The sequence below is a fragment of the Coturnix japonica genome, chromosome 2 (assembly GCF_054131305.1).
Source record: "Coturnix japonica strain WE chromosome 2, WE-NBRP24, whole genome shotgun sequence".
NCBI lineage: Eukaryota > Metazoa > Chordata > Aves > Galliformes > Phasianidae > Coturnix > Coturnix japonica.
This window is the reverse complement of record NC_140664.1, coordinates 119,205,782-119,224,702: the sequence shown is the minus strand read 5'-3', so window position 1 is coordinate 119,224,702 and position 18,921 is coordinate 119,205,782. Positions and strand designations below refer to the sequence as shown.

The 18,921-nt window shown below is 39.9% G+C and overlaps 1 long non-coding RNA gene across 2 annotated transcripts in view; it reads right to left on the bottom strand.

Moving 5' to 3' along the window:
• Positions 1 to 18,921, bottom strand: part of LOC107309067 (uncharacterized) — a 118,910-nt gene that overhangs the window by 39,550 nt on the left and 60,439 nt on the right. The window contains exons 2-3 of one of the 2 annotated variants that reach the window (XR_014943059.1): positions 12,542 to 12,602; positions 11,540 to 11,666 (exon numbers count right to left, since the gene is read on the bottom strand). This is a non-coding gene — a long non-coding RNA (uncharacterized LOC107309067). The remainder of the gene's footprint in view (positions 1 to 11,539; positions 11,667 to 12,541; positions 12,603 to 18,921) is intronic. The other variant, XR_001553061.3, reaches the window with a different exon arrangement.

Below are 18,921 nucleotides of genomic sequence, written 5' to 3'. Positions count from 1 at the left end.
TGAGAGCTGTACTTATGCAACAGTTATGTTCCAGGCTCCACTTGTTTCCTGTGACGTTCTTGAAAAATGTGACTGTTTTCTTGTGCAGTGAATCAGCGGTGCTGCAGTAATGCTCCAACACAGTCCTCTTCATCAGCTTGATACTACTCAACCACATGGAAGGCCAGTCAGCCCACGCTTCATGCTGCTTTTGGTCACACTTACTGTATGGATACACAACCTCTCAATGTACAACAGTACTTGTATCAGCACCTGCTTATTTCACACTTCTTACATTTGTTAAATCTATTCCATTTTTCCTTTGGAATCTACACATGCTCATCTAAAGCCATGAATTCATAAGGGTTCAACATGCATCTAATAAAAACTCAGTCTCTGCCACAGTAGCATTTACTGCATCATCACTTTTCTTACAGAGGAGGAATTTTTCAACAGCTTGTGCAAAAGTTGCGAACACAGACTTAATTAAAACCACATTCAGCAGAAAGGTATCTTAGATTATGAGTGAGGGAAAGATCTGAGTAATATTAAGCTGTTGTTAAAATACAAAACTAAGTCAAGCTAATTGTTATTACTGGCAACCCCAGTGACAGATGAGCAGTGAAACACTTGACTGAACAGGCCTTTGCTCAAACAACTGATGTTACAAAGCTATTTGGCAGTAGGCTCCTGATCCCACTGAATGAAGAGATATAATGTTGACAGTAAGATAAACAATGCAATTTGTGTTAAGTGTCAAAAGTGTCCTTCTTCTTGTTCTTATAGAAAAATGCTGGTGCAATTCAGACTTGAGAATCCCTAACATTGGTGGACTTGAGGGACAGGAGCCACAAAGGCAGTCCAATATCTTGACACAGTCACAATTGCATCCAGTAATTCCCATTCAATAACTCATGGCTAATGCTATTACATTGTCATCAGTCTCATAGGCTGAGGCACTGATGCAAGCTTAATTTTGTCTTGTTCCACATGCCTTATAGTTATTTAAATTCAAAATATGTATCAAATGTGACCTTTCATCTGTGAAAAAGTTTTGTAACAACTACAATTCTATTTTTCACTATATACTTAGAAGTGAGCGACTAAGTTTCACTCTGTTAACTAAGTAATTGGAAGGATAAAAAGAGAACATAAGCATTTAAGTTGATAGATACAAGAGTGTGAGAGATTTCTGATATAAAGAACCAAACTCCAAATAAATCAGGTCAGTCAGGATCTCAATTTTATCTTTATTTCAGAAGCAGGAGTCCTCTTTGGTGCCTTCTTTGACAAGGCTTGTCTACTGATAGTCTAGAGGACTTTTTGAACTCCCGTAGAGATAATAATAGAATCAGAGAATCATTTGAGTTGGAAGAGACCCTTACAGACCATCTAGTCCAACTTCACTGCAATGAGCAGGAACACCTACAGCTTGGTCAGGTTGCTGAGTCTGGACCAGAATGACCTAGAATGTCTCCAGGGACAGGGCAACAACCACCTCTCTCAGCAGTGTGTGTCAGTGCCTCACCACCCTCAAGGTAAAAAAGCTTCTTCCTTATGTCCCATCGAAATCTCTCCATTTTTTAATTTGAAACGATTCCCCCTGTCCTATCACCACCAACCCTGCTAAAGAATCTGTTCCCTTCTTTCTTACAGCCCCATTTAAATACTGAGAGGCCACTCTCAGGTCTTCCTGGAGCCTTCTTTTCTTCAGGCTGAACAGCCCCAGCTCTCTCAGCTTGTTTTTCTAGGAGAGGTGTTCCACCCCTCAGATAATTTTTTGGCCCTCCTCTGGATGGTCTCCAACAGGTCCATGTCTCTCCTGTGCTGAGGACTCCACATCTGGGTGCAGTACTTCAGGTGAGGTCTTACCAGCGCAGAGGGGCAAGAGTTCCTCCCTGAGCTGCTGGCTACAATTCTTTTGATACAGCCCAGAATACAGTTTGCTTTCCGAGCTGCATGGGCACACTGCTGGCTCATGTTCAGCTGCCATCTACCAGTACCACTAAGTCTTTCTCAGCAAAGCTATTCTCAGGGTAATGAGGCAGAGTAATTTCTTTATGGGGCCATCCATAAGATGATGTTTTCCTCATCATCTGAGGCTACCTGGGAGATGAAAACAGGTTGCAGAACAAAACCAGGCATCTTTCTCTCCTTGGAACAAATTTTGCTGCTTGCAAGTCCCCATATTCCAGATCCTAACACTTCAGCATTTGCTTAATGTACACTCCATGGCCATGGTGATGAAAGGAGAACATTTAAGTATTGGTGCAAGTAGCATTGTGCTAGTTTTGCTCAGAAAGGTGCTTGTGAATAGAACAGAATATGCTGTCAGCTCCATTTGAAAACACTTTCTTCTCAGTAAGGTGGTTTTGCTTGTGTGTAATCCAATGGAAAGAGGTTATCCTTCATTTAAAATGACTTAAATTGGAATAATGAGTATTGTATCTATATTGAGGATCCATCTAAGGCTGAAGTTCATTTATGAGCTGGTGAGAAAACAGGAATAGTTACTGGAGGGAATACAAGTGAACAGTGTTGAACAAGCCTGATGAGATCCACAGCTGAATTGCTCTCTTTTCTAATCCCTTCCTTTCAAGAAAAGGAAAAAAAAAAAAAAAAAAAAAAAAAAAAAAAAAAAAAAAAAAAAAGAAGGAATAAGACTGGAAATAAAGGACAAGTTTTTAACAGTGCATGCAATTAACTATTGAAACAGCTTGCTGTGTATTCTCCTTCATCTGAAGGCTTTCAGACAAGACAGGATGTCTTTCTGAAACAGATTCAAACTGAGCCAGCCTTAATGGCAGGATTTTTGTGCTGCATAGGGGCTCAGATGAGATTTTTCTAACAACCCAGTCACAGACTCCCAGTAAGCTTCACTTCAATGGTTCTCAGAGTTTGCATGGTAGGAAGATCATTTTTTAACAGTAATTTAATTCTTGGTGATGCTATACACATATTTCCAGCATATATATGTATAACAATATATAAAGTACATGACAAAGACTTGGTTGTTTTGTGGAATTCTACACAGAGTCAGCATGTCTTTAGATCTACTGATTATATTTTCAAGTTTCCATTTCCTGTGATGGAATCCAGTACAAAGTACAGAAGGTAAGTCCTTGTTCTGAAGCTAAGATTAAATGCTAGATACAAATAAACAAAAATAAAGTGGCACAGCAATGTCAAAGATACACCTGTATGGGTTGGATGATGGGACTCTGCCCTGGGCCTAGTGCCTATTATTCTCTTCTCAGCACAATTTCATAATAGTTTCTTTCTTAGAAATGTTTTCTGGTATTTAAACTCAGGCATCTGATGTCATTTGGGGCAACTTATTTACTTTACCCAGCAGCTGCATGGGCTGGTACACATAGCACAAGGCCATGAGGAGACTTGTGCCCTTGTGTACCAAGAGCCAAATGAAGAAAAGACAGCCTGAAGTGTCACTGGTACCTATGCTTAAACATGCAGTCAATGAAACAGCATTAATTTCTCTGCCATGTAATAAAGCAAATAAATTAGTATTTCTTTTTTTCATTTCAAATCCATGTTGATTTAAGAAAGAAAATGAGACAAAGACTTCAGGTGCTTTACATCGACCTATCATCATAAATTTAAGACAGAGTAATATTATATAAGCTGAGAACTTATCCCATAACAATTAATTACTTGAATAGCAGTGTGACGGGTAAGTGATTTAAAGAGAGCAATGTTAAAATCAGGGCTGCCAGTGAACCTTCCCACCAGTAATATCTGCTACTGTTCTGGTCTCCTTTCAGGGTTATTTATGGCTGATTAGCTTGACTACCAGATAGCAGTACACAATCCTATCCATTAAAAGATCTATTCCAGATAAGAGATTATCTTGGTGGTAATACTGTTTGTGTTCAAGATTTTGTCAAAATACCAAGCTAGTCCTGTGGGAGGCTAGAAAACATATTTCTCCTTTGAGGTTTTGGTTCTGTTCAATGTGACTTGTATAGCAAACATTACGAGAGGTTGCTGTTTATTTTGAGCCAATATTTTCAGCCCTTACTGCAATTATAATAATTAGAAGGATCAGACACCAGGCTCTGTTTTCTTTCTGAATATTAATCCTGTTCATTGTCACTTCCAAGCACAGACCAGAGTTCTAAATAGGTTAACTAACTGCATCGTGAAGAAGAGTCATAACCCTAAACAAATTCCCTGCATCTGCCTCCCAGAACATTATTTCTGACAGTCTCAAAAGGTCTCTATTTTGATGCTTTAGACTGAAATCTGCAGTACACAAGTACTGATCCTCAAGCTTTACATGAAATTCACTTCTGAATTGTGTCTCTCAGCTTCTCAGTTTATGAAGAAAATAATATTGCTCATCTATAAACAGTAAAACTCAGACAACAAATCAGACCACCTGTAAATATTCAGTTAATTTTTACAGATATTTTTCAGCTCACAGGATAACGTATAATATGCAGTAAGGTCTTTGGGGAAGAAGGAAGTGGACTTGTCAGCGGTAACAACAGTGAACCTCCAGTGCTTCCATACTGTTCACTGCACTGAGTAAACAAGCCCTCACAAAACCCTAGAGATTACTCTTACAGTGCTGCCTACAGTAGGTTGTCATACGAAAATGTGCAAGAGTACTGACGGCTCACCTAATTGCTCAGATGTGGTTTCTGTTTTTTTTTACTTCCCTGAAACCCTCCTGGTGGCTATGATGCGCAAGAAAGAAGTGGTGATGAGAAAGCTTGTCTAGTCCATCCATCTCCATATGGAGAAGACCCACCTTACTGGATGTGCAGCAAAGGAAGGTGCAACAGTGCCTTCTACCAGGACAGCAGCATGCTTGTAACCATATCAGTCAATATTTTGTTTAGAAAGTAATACTTACCCTTTCCAAAGGCTGGTGGAGTCTCAAGAAGGGCATGATCACCAAATAGAAATGCTGCTCCATTGGCTGCTAACCCTTAAACGGGGGTGAGGATCTGCTACCTGGGTTAGCTACACTTTCTGGTTTAGGCCGTGACCTAGCAACTCCCATACATTGGCAAAAACTTTCACACCACCAATGTTAGTTACTTAGTCACCAGAAAAACTTTCCATTTTTGTCTTTGTCTGCATTACTCTTGACTAATACTTGATAATGGTGAAAGCTCTCATTCAATACATTCACAGGACACTTCCTGCATTAAGGACTTTGTTTTCAAATGCCAGGCTTGAGTTGCTTGGCCTGAGATTTGCCTTGCCACATGTTGACTTGAGACTCAAGAGTTTATAAAAACCTTTGTCACTGTTCTGACCCATTAGCAAAAAGAAGGGTGGAAGAAAAGTTATTCTTGGCCATGCTAACAACAATTCTGCCAAGCTTTTATTTAGGATAGTCTCATTCTCCCACACTTTACTGAGTGAACTTGAAACTAGGCCTAGTGAAGTCTGTCTTTCCTTGATGGGTGCATAGCACCAGAACCCACTCAATGAGAAAAGGGTGGGAGAGTCTGAGAAAGGAATGCATTAAGGGAATGGAGCCAGAGGAGAGGAAACACTCTGTCTGCAGCTCTAGTACCACCGCTGACTCCAGTGCAATGGAAAAGATCTATCCTGGAGGTGCTTTCAGCCAGTCTTTGGAAAATGCTCCATCCGTTTCTCCCTCCTTCAGCTTCACACAGACAATAAGGATTCATTCTTTGTTTGTTACATCTTCACAGCCACCCAGAAAGAGGAAGAGAGCCACCACATCAGCCATCTGCCTGGCAGGCACAGCCAGAACTATGCCATCAGTATGCTGGAATGAGACGTGCTGGAGGGTAGAAACAGGAATCTACCCAGCTTTTAGAGTCACGGTTTGGCTTTAATTCACTTAATGTGCTCCCAGGAGCAGGACAGGCAAGGGGCTAATGAAAGCAGATTCCCAGCAACTTCCCAGCCCAGCCTAGCTTCACACAGCCTCATTCATGTGTCTAATGTGAAAATAGGAAAAAAGAAATATGTGCATAAAATATTTTGAAAACCTTTTTGTTGTTGTTTTTTCTTGATATTGATAGCATTCCTTATAACTCATATAGGTGCAACAAAAAGCTCGGAAAATGAGATGGCTTGGTCTTATTTTTTTCCAAATTTCACTTTTACAAAGCTTATGAAAATCATACACAAAAACCGAAGTGAAAGTACTGTTATTAAGGCAGCAATGTCAGTAATTCAATGTGAATATTAGAGCTGCCAGTGCAAGCTTAATCCAGTCTCTCTGGCATTTGTGCATTATAATAGCCTTTACACAGTCACAGATTATAGTGATGTAACTAATTTTCTGTAACACTGTTGGGTATTTGTTGGTATAAAATCAGAAATGAAGTTTGGACTTTTTCTCACAGAGCCAGGAGGTGTTGGTGTGCCTCTCCCATGGGGAAGAGGAAAGGAGCGACCTGCAGAAGGATGACTTCTCCATGTGCTATCACTGTCATGCCTTGACTGGCCCCCTCTCAGCACTGGCATACTCATTTCAGCAGAGATGCGAACTTCGGCTTAGAGGAAGACAATGAGCTGTATTTTGTGCGTGAGAGAATATTCTGATTAATGTAGGGAGTCTCAAGGAAGAAAGGGGGAGGATTTGCAGCTTATCGGAGATAAGGAAGCTTGTGAACATTATGAAATGTTAAAACTTTCCTTCTTTTCCAGAGGAATTACGGCAGCGTAAATCAAGCAGAGACTTTACAATGCTTTAGTAACTTCCTAGAAGCAAGGAAGTCAAGAAAGTAAAACAGATTTGCTGGCTCTATTTGCTTTTTATTACACTATCACATTGATATGAAACATTATTGCAGAATGCAAGGGACATTGTACATGTTATCTGTTTGCTGCAGTCTGTCTGTGCTGACCTGAGCCTTGTGAAAAACAGACAGTATAATTAGTGAAGACAAAAAAGGTGAAACCTCAAGTTCTGTCTGAAAGACTTCTTAAGATAATAGCTTGTTTTGAAGAACATTATTAACAAATTCTGACCTAAATTCTAATTAAATTGACCAAGATTTAGGAGGTCCTGTTTTTATAAAACTGTGTTAAAAAATAAATGATTTTGTTGTATTTCATCATCCAGCACAGACTTTCAGCTTTTCAAAAGTTCATGCTCACCTTTGACTATTTATTTATATAAACACATGTATTTCCCTTTTAACACAAATAATGTTACATACATAGCTGCCAGAAGAGATAAAAAGGAGGTGCAAACTGATGTGCTTTACGTATGTTGATATTCTACCCAACTAATTCCTCTAACCTTGATAGTATTTGTAAATGCCTTGCCCATTTTCCACGGGAGTAAAAGATTAGATTAGAACAGCTGTTGCCCATCTCAGTCTGCATATTAGAAGGATGAAAAACTGGGAAGCAACTGGAAAATGGTGATGCTGCCTTCTCATTTGAATGTGTGGTTACCGGTTGTTACTCAGGTGCCTGGAGCCCGAGGAGTTTAAAAATTCATTCTGCTTTGGAGGATCACCTAGCAACAGTGTCTGGGAAACCACTGCTCTGAGGGATTTTTTAATTTATTATGTTTTCAAATATAAGGCAAGTGGGCAAAATCTCACACAAGATCAAAATCTAAGCAAATCAACATTAAACATCCAGCTATCACAATAATAGGAGTCATAAAAATAGGCTGCCTTAAACTACTCCAATTACATGGAAAAATGATATTTCTCAAACACTTGTGCAAAGTCAGTCTCACCTAAAAAGTTCACTAGAAATCAGTGTTGCAAGCAATATGAAGTCAGATGTGATTTAAAATATGGACAGGAAGAAAATCCAGCCTTCCACCTTCCAAATCCATACTGGGTTTGCATTATTCAGCAGAAATGAGGGGTTAGTCCAAATCAATAAAATGCTACTATTCAAACTGGAATTTGACCAGAATATCCTTTTGAATGACTTCTACTGCATTAAAAAAATAATAATAATAATACTATTTTGAGAGCTGGTCCCAAAAATACTGCAGAAAGGTTGTGGGATGGGGTTGGCTTTTTTTCCCCCCCTTCACTCATTTTAATAATAGCTGGATTATTTCCAAAAATGTTTCGCATAGGCTTCATTTCCAAAACAGATCAGAGCCCTCCCACCCTGGGTTGTGGTCCTGTGGGCTGCCAGGGGAAGGACAGCCTGTACTTATCACATCAGGATCTGCGTGTGAACGTGATAAGGGAATACAGAGCAAACATTTAGTGCATTTCTCAGTTCTCAAGACTTTAATCTTGGGTCTGTGAGAAAAGTAGGCCACATACTGTGGATGTCTCACCATTATCCTGTGGGGACAAAATGTATAACAGTGTGTTTTGACTTAGTATGCCTGTAGGAATTTCTGCATACTCTCTGTTCCTTTTTCTCTTTCACACACACAGGGAATATTGGTTCTTCAAATAACATGATGTATTAGAAGGCTTTTAAAACTAATGTGAGCCAAAGAAGCACTGACAAATTCTTCTGTTTGGTATATATGGACTGCCATATCATCACATTGAGCTATTCACTTAACTGTGGTAATAACATCACACTGACATATAAAATTTTCAGGTGAATAAAAAGATGTTTTGATGTGCAAAATATTTGGAGTAAGCCAATAGAAGTGATTTCAAAGTATGGGTTTCTAAGAACAAGAGCAGCTGAGTTCCCCACACTCAAAAAAATTCTCGCTCCAAACTCATTCTCAAACTCCGAACACAACGGGATGTATGGTGCTTACTGCCACTGATTCAAGTGAAATCAGGTGTTAGTTATAGACTCCAGCTTACAAAGGGGAAGTTAATGGTCAGTCAGAGGAATGTGAGAAAACATATGGAAGTTCAGAGCATCAATCTTCAAAATAGGTGACAGATGGAATAAAATAGTCAGTCTTTCCATGTATGCTTTGATTGCAGTGGTTGAGCATATTTGTTCCTGTGCAGGCAGGGTGGGAAGGCTGCACCTGGTTCATAATAAAGACAACATTTTGGCTTTCCTTTTGTGAGCTGTGCAGCCAGCCATGTTTAGTAGCAATGTCACAGATGTGTGTAGAGCTTTTGCCACACCATCATCTTCTATCAGAATGTCTACAGGATGTATGATCCCCTCCTCCCAAAACCAAACTTCAAGTGACACAAAGATGGGTAAAATGGGAGTGGTTACCATTAATTTACGCACAGAAAGTCAAGGCAAGAAATGACAAAAATGTCTTCAACTGCAGGATTCACCTTATCCACCTCAGAACTCCTGTTATATCAGTAGTGAGAAATACACATTTTTACAATGACTCCTTTTTATTAGAAGACTGAACTTTCAACTGAAATTAGTTGTGTCTAAATTATGAAAGAGGACAAGGTAAGTAGCTCAGGTATAAATATATTTGCATATATGCTGTAGGCAAGTAGTCACATTCTTGCATTATTCTAGGTGGATCTAAAGGAATTCTTAGGGGTACTGAAGGTCCAAGTCATTTGAAGTATCTGAGCGCCTATATGCCTCTTCAACCTCTTTAAACATGCATGTGTGTAAGTATATTTTTGTGTGCACACTTTACAAAACAAACTTAGCTCCTAGCCCAGCTGTTTTCTGAGGTTCCCTCTTCCAGCCATCTAATTTGCCTTATTCGTTGCAATTAGTTGACATCCAGTTGGTGACTGAGGATCCCAATAGGCTGTAGGGCATCCAGGGATTAAGTGTCACGTCACTTCACACTGCAGTATTTTATCATCTTTAATGGTCCGTGTTACCTGCAGAGAGGACTGCAGAAGCCTGGAGACACAGCAGAGCAGATGCTCCTCACTGTTCAGGCATGAATGGTGCCTGGGGCCAGTTGGGAGTGCGCAGCCCAGGTCCATAACTATGGAACTCGCCCTCCCACATTTCATAGACACATCTAAGTCCTCACTTTATACCTCTGGAAATACACACCTAGAAAGCTTACAGTGTTTAAAGAAATCTCTTTATTCACCATCCAGTTTTCTCCTTCATTTTCCCCTGCTAGTACCACCGTCAGTAAGTGCTGATAATGTTCTTCAGATGCCCTTTCCTAGTTGCAGACATTTTCTTGTCCAATACCTCTTTCACCTGGGATCAACTATGTGTCATATAAAAGCCATCACTTTTTCTCTTCATGCTGTATCCTTGAATGTTATTACAGTACAAAACAAGAAGGCCTAATCCATGCTGCTTATATAGTTCCAGGGCCATCCTCTTACCTGAAAACTGCTCCAAGAATGCTCTGGTTCTGATACACCTGGAGTATTGTGCTGGAGCAAAGGGAATCTGGAAGACAAATTAACCCTTTCCCTTGCCACGCATTATTTTCCTCTCTGAGTTGGTGTGACCATCCCTGCTCTACTCTTTCCATGGCTACTTCACCAAGAAAGGTAACTATTTGATTAGCAATTTCTTTCCCCACTTCATTTTGTACCATGCTGGTACAAAATACACCACAAGTACATAGAGATCTTCATTTGATCCTGTGTTCGATGCGTGAAGCAGGTAGAGAAGAATGCTGGATTGTGCCTAATACACTTTTTCCTCAACTTTTGTGACTCTTGTGTCTTTAGGGATCATGTGACAAAGATATAGTTTCTAAACACCATTTTCCACAAGGACTCCTGGCCTCTCGTTTTCATGGTCCAAAAATCACAAAGTCATATTTATTTTAACATCTCTGGAATTAAAAATAAGAAGATAAAGATAGAACACCACAAACTACATAGAATAATAAATATACAGTGACAACAGAAGCATATTTGCAGGATACCAATGGGAGTTCCATCTCGTTAGGCTGGACTGCGAAACAGTAACCCGTTTTGCTAAAAGAAGAGAAATAAATTATCCCAGTGGTGTTTATTCACTTGTAGCATTTCCCTCAGATGCATCCCTCTCTTTCAGGACCTCACTTTATCTGCTTCCCATGCCATGAAACCCAAAGACTTGAGATTTTCTAGAGGAGAAAAAACTGCCAGAATGGAGACAGATGCAGATTAGAGGTGTTGGTTTTGTTTATATCACATCTTCATTGAATGAAACAAAGGGTGCTTTATCTCTGGAGGGTAGAGCTGATGTAAGCTGTCTCATAAAAGCATGGTGGAAACAAGACACTAAAGTCCTGAGGCTAAAACTATTCTTTGTCATCAGAAATGGTTTAGGAAAGGTTCCTATGGCCACTGCAGTGCTGCCTTGTGTCTCTGCCAGCCTCATTAAGTGGTAAGTGTGTCCTGTCACTCAGCTTCCAGCTTTCTCTCTGGTTCTTAGTCCAGAGCTTTCCATCTGAGAATGGCCCTGGGGAAGGACTATTTTACTGAGAGGTAGTTCAGGGAAGGCAATAACAAGCAGAGAAATTACATGCAGGACAGTAATTCTTATGTGTTATGCTGTTACCAAAACAAATTAACTGACAGAAACTCCCACATTTTTGTTTCAGGAAAAAAAAATCAAAATAATTTAAATAAATAAATAAATAAATAAATAAATAAAATTGATAATTAGTTTTCCAGACTTTTCTAGGTCTAATTTCTTACTCATGTGTCCCGCACACCATAGGTACTACCAAAAGAGAAATTATAAATTGACTCACATTTTTCTGACAAGAGGACCAAAGATACCATCTCTGGATGAAGATGAGGGGAAGACAAATATGAGGAGGAAACGAAATGTATCTTCCTCTTTTTTCACTTCCAACATGATTGCTCTGAGGGCAGCTCCTGATGAAAGGGAGGAGAGAGGGAGATACCCATTATTCTTCCTCCTCTGGCAAACTGGGACAAGGAGAGTATTTCCTTCCTCCTCTTGCCCCAACACACTTGCCAAGCAGGATGAATGAAAGACAAGTAGCCACAATGAATTATTCTGTCCCAAAAACAAGGCAAAGACCCAAATCACATTCCCTATGTTCACACTGCATTTTACAGAGAGACAACCCTTATGGCTCAGCACATATCTAGCAAAAGATATATTCAGGCATTTTCAGTTGAAATTCTATACTGATTATTCTTCAGGAACAATGAGAATTAGAGGTGATATAATCCTGCGTTTCTGTAATACCATTCTTGAAGGATCAAAATGGCCTTCAATTGCATTAATGAAGCTTCCCAGCAGAGTTGCGTGTAGCTGAGTAAAATGCAGTATGAAGGGATTAAAGTTCCTCTTTTCAAATGTGGGCTCCCAAATACAAGCAAGTTCCTTTATGTATCCACATTTGTGAGCATTTTCCTGAGGACTTCATCAGTCCATGGAATGATGTTACAACTGCCCCTGCAACACACCTCCACAGTGTTGCTTCTGAGCCATAACCACAAAAATACTTCTGCCCTCTTATGAAAGTTATCCAAGTCACGAGGAGTGTATTAATAATTGTAAGATCACCTTGAGAATAATCTGTTTTGAACCAAACTTTTGGGAAGTTTAGAGGAATGTACTGGTAGTCATCTTGGGATCTCATTCCTTCCCTCTTTTTGGCTAGACAGGATTTATTTCTTGAGCAACACAGTCTTCAGACAGGGGATTACTAGGCTGGTGAATCCCAACCAAAAGAATGTGCTTATCCTGTTGGTTAAATCCTTTTGGCAAGAGCACTCACCATACAGTGTAAAGCACCCAAAACCATTTTCCGGAGAACAGGGTCCGCTGACCTGGCGTGCCTTTGTGGGTGGGAGGGAAGACATAATACATAGCAGATAGTGAGTGCTTGTTCTGAAAAGTCCCACTGATTTTATTTAGTTCTGCATCCAACTGGCAATAGTGAAAACAATGTGATAAACCTGTTCCTCATAGTGCTTTCTCCATGGTTACAGTGATCTAACTCTACATGAAGCTCAGCTGCACAGTATTTTCAGGTTGCATAATATTTGGCTCTTGATCATGAGGTCTGTAGATGTTACACTAGTTTTTGTATTATTTCTTTCTTTTCTTTCTCTAGCACTTAAAAGCAAATGTGCAATACCCAAAGGTTAAAAAGAGGCTTGGTTTTCCATATTAAAAACAATGTTCTCTATTTAAGAGTCTACTTTTTATATAATATGTATTTTTAAATATATATTATAAATTTGTAATATTAAAGAACATTCTGACTCTGATTAATATGTTTGATTGCTAAAATAATTGTTACAGAAACTAAGTTAAAAGCTGATAAATACATTATTACCAGCCAGTGCAATGGAATAAAAAGGAAAAATAGAATGAGGCCTAGAAAAGTTACCCAAGACTAATACACGGATTTTCTAAAACTTTTTCTCTTCCTTTCAAGAAATATTGAGAATTTTCTCTACTTGATTGACAGTTCCAGAATTACCAAGTACCTTTCAAGATGGAAGGTAGGAAGGTTCAGCATTTACAGCCATACCACAAACATCTGCCTCTGATGCCGCAGGCCAAAATAATAAAATAGGAGGCAGTACTTTCAGAGCAGCTTTCATCTGTGTGTATGTGGATATAAACACTATGTGTCCTCCCCTAGCCTAAAGGCTCACTCACAATATGCATATGATCTGGTAAACAAACATTCTGCTATCCCAGAAACATTCCGTTGCAGTACAGTTAGTTCCCCTTATGAAGAAGCTAAATTATTGTTTTTCAGGGAACTCATCAGGAACTGTTTTTCATTGCATGGCCTGGATTTTAGTGAGACAAGCTACTGATGCACAGAGTCACAGCAGCAGCACAGGAGCCTCACAGCACACCCAGCATGGTCTGACCCCATGCATGCTGCTCATACTGGTGTGTTCTGAGTGGCTGAGTGCAGCAGCATGGTCAGAGCAGCGCCCCAGGGCTGCAAGGCATCCAACCATAAAGTCCAGACAAAGGTGGAAAATCCTAAAAATCTGCTCAGACAGGATTTTCATTTAGATAAAGACCTGTCCAGTAGAATTTAAGTTTTCGGGCACATTAGGAAAATCGTGCTGTACTAGTACAGCTTGTTTTATTTGAAGGGTAAAATGATTTCATTATTGCAGTACAAAGCAAGACTGTTTGTCCAATTGTGCCTATACAAAGCATATTTCATTTCCATAATGTACTGGAATCCCTATACCAGCATTTCCAGTGTAGATACAGCCTGTGTTTCAGTCACTCATCTCCAAAACTGGAAAAAAAATCCCTAAAAAAAGGGTGTGGTGAGAATATAGTCATCAGTGGATGAGAACTGTTTTTAGATCATCACAGAGAAAGTCAAGTCCTATTACACAAAACATGATATCTCAATATTACATAATACCTTTAAGTGGTTTATGGTTTTATAAAGGCATACCTCACAAACAAAGTAAGATTGCTTTGAGCATTTGGGAATGATGCTTTACCAAACATGTCAAAAATGAAATTCATATCATACCCATCAGTCAAATATTTCAGTTTAAAATTTTTAAAGAGCATTCTAAATTGTTCTCACAATGTAATAAAATTCCTGCAGTGATACCAGACCAGCTTTTCATGTATTTCAAAGTTTCCTATTACTGTACCCATGTATGACACGTAGTAGCTCTGTATGAATGTGGAAAGACATCAAGACAGCATGCATTTCTTTAAATAGAAGAGACTGATAAAAACTGAAAATACAGACTGGTTATTGAAAACCTTCAAAGAAAAGCCTTGTTTCCTTTTTCTGAGCTTAGACTGCCATTCCATATTTGTTTTGTAAATGATTCACATTTATTAAATAAATAAATTGTTATTAAACACCAAGGCCTGTCTGGCTTACTGTTTTCTACATATTGCAAATGCCATTGAAAGCATTCTTATCACCTAATAACTTTCAGGCAATTGCCTGAAAGATCCCTGGTGAAGAGCAAATTAAACAAAGACTGGGGGAGATTATTGTAGAAATACAGTAGACTGTCAATTCTCCTACCATTGGCAAGACCACATCTCTGCATAGAGCAGCTTGGGCTGTGACTGAGCAGCTCTGTGTTTAAAGATGCCACATACCAACTACCTCCTGCAAAAAGATCTGAAGCGTGACTCCTTCTCAGATGCTAGTAAATGCCTGTACTCCCTCTGCCATTCTTTGGAGTAGCACAGACAGCAGCACAAACCTTCCCAAAAACAAAGGAGTCCAGCAATGGGCATGAAGGACCCGGCTGCGTGCCACCCAGAAAGCCCGCCAGCCTCAGCTTTCTGTACTCACTTCTCCAGGCCTGGATTCTCCCTTCCAGGTGCCTTACAATGTTCTTCTCACATCTGCTGGATCCCTGCCTTGTTGGCACAAAGGGCACATACCTGACCATGCAACTAGCCTTCAGTTAACCCCTGTGGCAGATGCAGCACCCGTGGGTTTGAGGGAGTTAAACAAATGGCTGAAATGCTGTTTAGCCTTCATTAGCCCGAGGCATTGGATTACAGTGTTATTTAAGGCCCTGCTCTTGTCTGCATTGGCAGTGAGTTTCAATTTAAAAAGAAGGATGCTGTCAGACACCCTAATCCTGGCAATAAGAACATACTCACCTGATTAAATCCAACTACATAAACAGATTAAGCAGCTGTCATGCACCAACAAGCAGTGTATAATATGAGATGACATGATATCATAAACAGCATACATATTGTTTGGAAACTTCTATCTCTTCAGGCTGAGATCAAATATTTATGGAACACACAAAGGCTGACTTTTATTCAGCCATTGTCTCTGTTCCTCAAGGACAAACACTCATTCAGTAATTCTTCACACATGTTCCATTCATTCAAGCTTCATGCACACCTTGTACACTGTGGGTCAAATTCTCTTCACAGCTGCTTTCTTTGCAAACCATTGGAAATCAATGGTTGTGGAAATGATTCACAAGCAATGAAAGCAGAGATGTGTTTCTTTTTTTTTTTTTTTTTTGACTGAGAAAAGGCTTTGGGGATTATAAGCATGAATTTTAGCAGAATCTGGGCTATGATACAATGACTTTTCAAGAGGATTTAAGAAAAATGGATCTACATCCTCTTGCCATATGCTTTTTGCTACAAACATCTGGTTCCAGTGAGATCTCGTTGTGGGATATTTTGTAATGCAAAAATGTGTTAAGTGACTTTTGCTCAGAGAAAGGTTTGGTCACGGACCTTTATCCTCAGAGTTGAATGTACAGTAAGGCTCCAGTCTGTTCATTACACGTCTGGGGACAATTAAATATCTGCAGTCAACCAGGAGGCATTGATCTTAGCAGGAATAACAGCCAGGCTGCAGAAAGACAGGCTAGAGTTTGTTGTGAGATCTGGGTAAGCTGAAGCAATACGGAGGAGAATCCATGGTACAGAAAACAACACAATATATCATGTGCTAATGGTATCATTTTTTTGCTAACTGCTTAGCCAGACATGCTTTCCTCTGAAACTGCTGCATGTGGCAATTAAAGCAAGGCAAAAATACAATCTTTCCTTAAGAAGTCACTGAAATTTAAATCTGTTCATTGACAGAATTTATCTACGATCTCTGGTAGTTTCTGGCTTTATGGACTGATACTTGAGGGTTTATATGCATTCATTCCAAGTAGTATGTATTCTAGATATTTATATAACGTACATATACAAATGCAGCTCCAGATTTTCAGTCTTGATTTCCCTAAGGGAATGGTTCTTATTTTCAAAACTTAGATGTCCACTACTTTGAGGCAAATCCAAGTGCCTTAGGGAAAATCAAGCTAGACACTCAGAATCCAAATGCCTCACAGCACAGGCCCTAATGCTTTTTATGAGTTTTTGCCTCCAACAGTGCCACCTGGCAATGAGCCCCTGGCACTATTTCCATGCACAAGCACTGCAGGATTGTCAATCACCTTAAGCAGATTTTTTTCCATTGAATAAAGAAGAAGACCCATAGTTGGGCCTTACAGTTCATTATCACATAAAAATTCTCATCCAAATCCCATATGAGCTGCAAGTGGTTTAGTGTTTAAATCAAATAAGGATGCCTTGTTGCTATTTTTTTTCTGATCTGAGACAGCTGACTGGGCGCCACAGGTGGCACCTGGTGTTATTAATACATCAAGGAGATGGGAAAAGTAAAGAAGCAACAGAATTAGTTCTGAAGTAATTTCCTGAAAAGGATGGAGTGCAGTCAAAATACCCTGGAACAGAAATATTTTATCTGGGGAGGACTGAGATTAGGCATGTGGCAGTAATGTTTGCCCAAGCTGGACATTAAAAAGAAGAGTAGCAGAGTGGTCAAAAATGGAGAGACCAGTTTGATGGAGCCACCGTGTTGCCCACTGAGGCTGCTTTTAAAAAGAGGTATGGGATTCATACTGGTAGGTGTCTGAGCACTCATGTAACCTTCAGATTCTGAAACCAGGTTGACCAAGTTCTTCCGTCCATACCATCATGGGAGTTCAGGAGGAAAACAGAGATTTTGGTAGAATATCTTTTGTGAAAGTCACACAAATATAACAATTTCGCCTATGATTCAGCTTAGCTGGATTCCTGTAACTTTCCAAACATGCTGCCAAGACCAACTTTCCTTCAAAATATTTGGCACAAGGGAGATGATGGCCTATGAGGTGAAGAAGTTAGGGTCTTTCAAACGCAAGTCAACTCTGAAACTTAATAGTGCTAGATTAACTTCAGGCACACAGTTTTGAAATATGTCTTCTTCCCAATGAAAACATTAAAAAATTAGGAAAATCTGTACAAACCACAAGACCACCAACTCACTGTGGTTTTATAAAATAGGTGGAAGTGACCTACTGAAGTGAGACTGCAGAACTGAGCAGATATTTCTTCTTTCTCTTACAAGCTTGAATAACTGCAAGGGTAACGTTGCATTCGGGTGCAAATTAGACACAAAGTGTCTAAATATAGGTGAATGGTGCCATTTTAGGTGATTTCTAGTACTCAAACACCTATGTTAACTGACACATTAAATGAGAAATCTGTGGCCTTTTGATATGAGGCAGGACACCATGGGACATTTAAACTATGATGGACACATATGTTTGGGTATCCAAAACACCCCCTAGGTGTCTTAGAGTGGGACTGACATGGCAGCTTGCCCTTCGTGCTGCTAGTAATCCATCCCTGAATGGTTTGACTGTATCCCTGCAGGTGATTAGCAGGCCTTAGGTGAACTAGCACAAGAGTTCAGCAGCACAGCGGTGTGATTAAATTTCCGACCCCACGCTCATTCAAAATTTTGCTGCTAGAACACGCATTTCACACCCCGGTTAAATGAGGGAATACGTGGTGAGCCCAGCTCGCTCTTTGCCATTAGGGCTGGAAGCAGAACCAGAGCTGTGGAAATGTATTCTGTTCCTTGTGAGGCAGATGTGGTTCACTGCAATCCCATGACTGCTCCTCAAACATGTGTTTCAGCTGCCTGTTCTTTCCCCAAATGTTTCTGTTGTATCATGTCTGTTGCTTTGCTCATTTAACCACTCTAACAAATGCATGAAGTGCTCCAGCTTTAAACATCTATTTATCAGAAGAAACACATTTTCTATGCCAGAAGTGGTCTAAGCTAATTGCTGTGACTGCCTTGAAACAGATTAAGAGCATGGGGGCAGGCAGCTCCTATCTCTGAGGCAGGGAAGAGTGACATCCCAAGCTTACCTCCCACTTGAGCTGCACAAGTCCCCTCCATCTGCATGGCTGGAGTGTGGGGCTGAGCCCGGGGCAAGCCTCAGCCCCCCCCCCCCCCCCCCCCAGCTGCATCACTGTGCTTGAGAGCTTCTCTCTGGGTGCTCCCAGTGCTAAGCCTCAACCGCAGGCTCAGTACGGCACTAATGCAACCTTGTCGGTCAGGGAGAGAAGCATTATTACTCAGATCAAAGTCAGGATTTGTTTCCTGTTCTGAGTCACAGTGAGAATTATTACTCTGTATCTTATCTGTCATATTAAAGTTTTGAGTGACTTTAACTCAAAATAAAACATTTAAACTAGTGCAATTAATGCATTTAATACATTTCAGCATTTAAAATGATTATCCTTGACTATGGCGTACGAGTTTTTTTAAGAAAATAAATAAATAAATAAAAATTGAGACTATAAATTTAT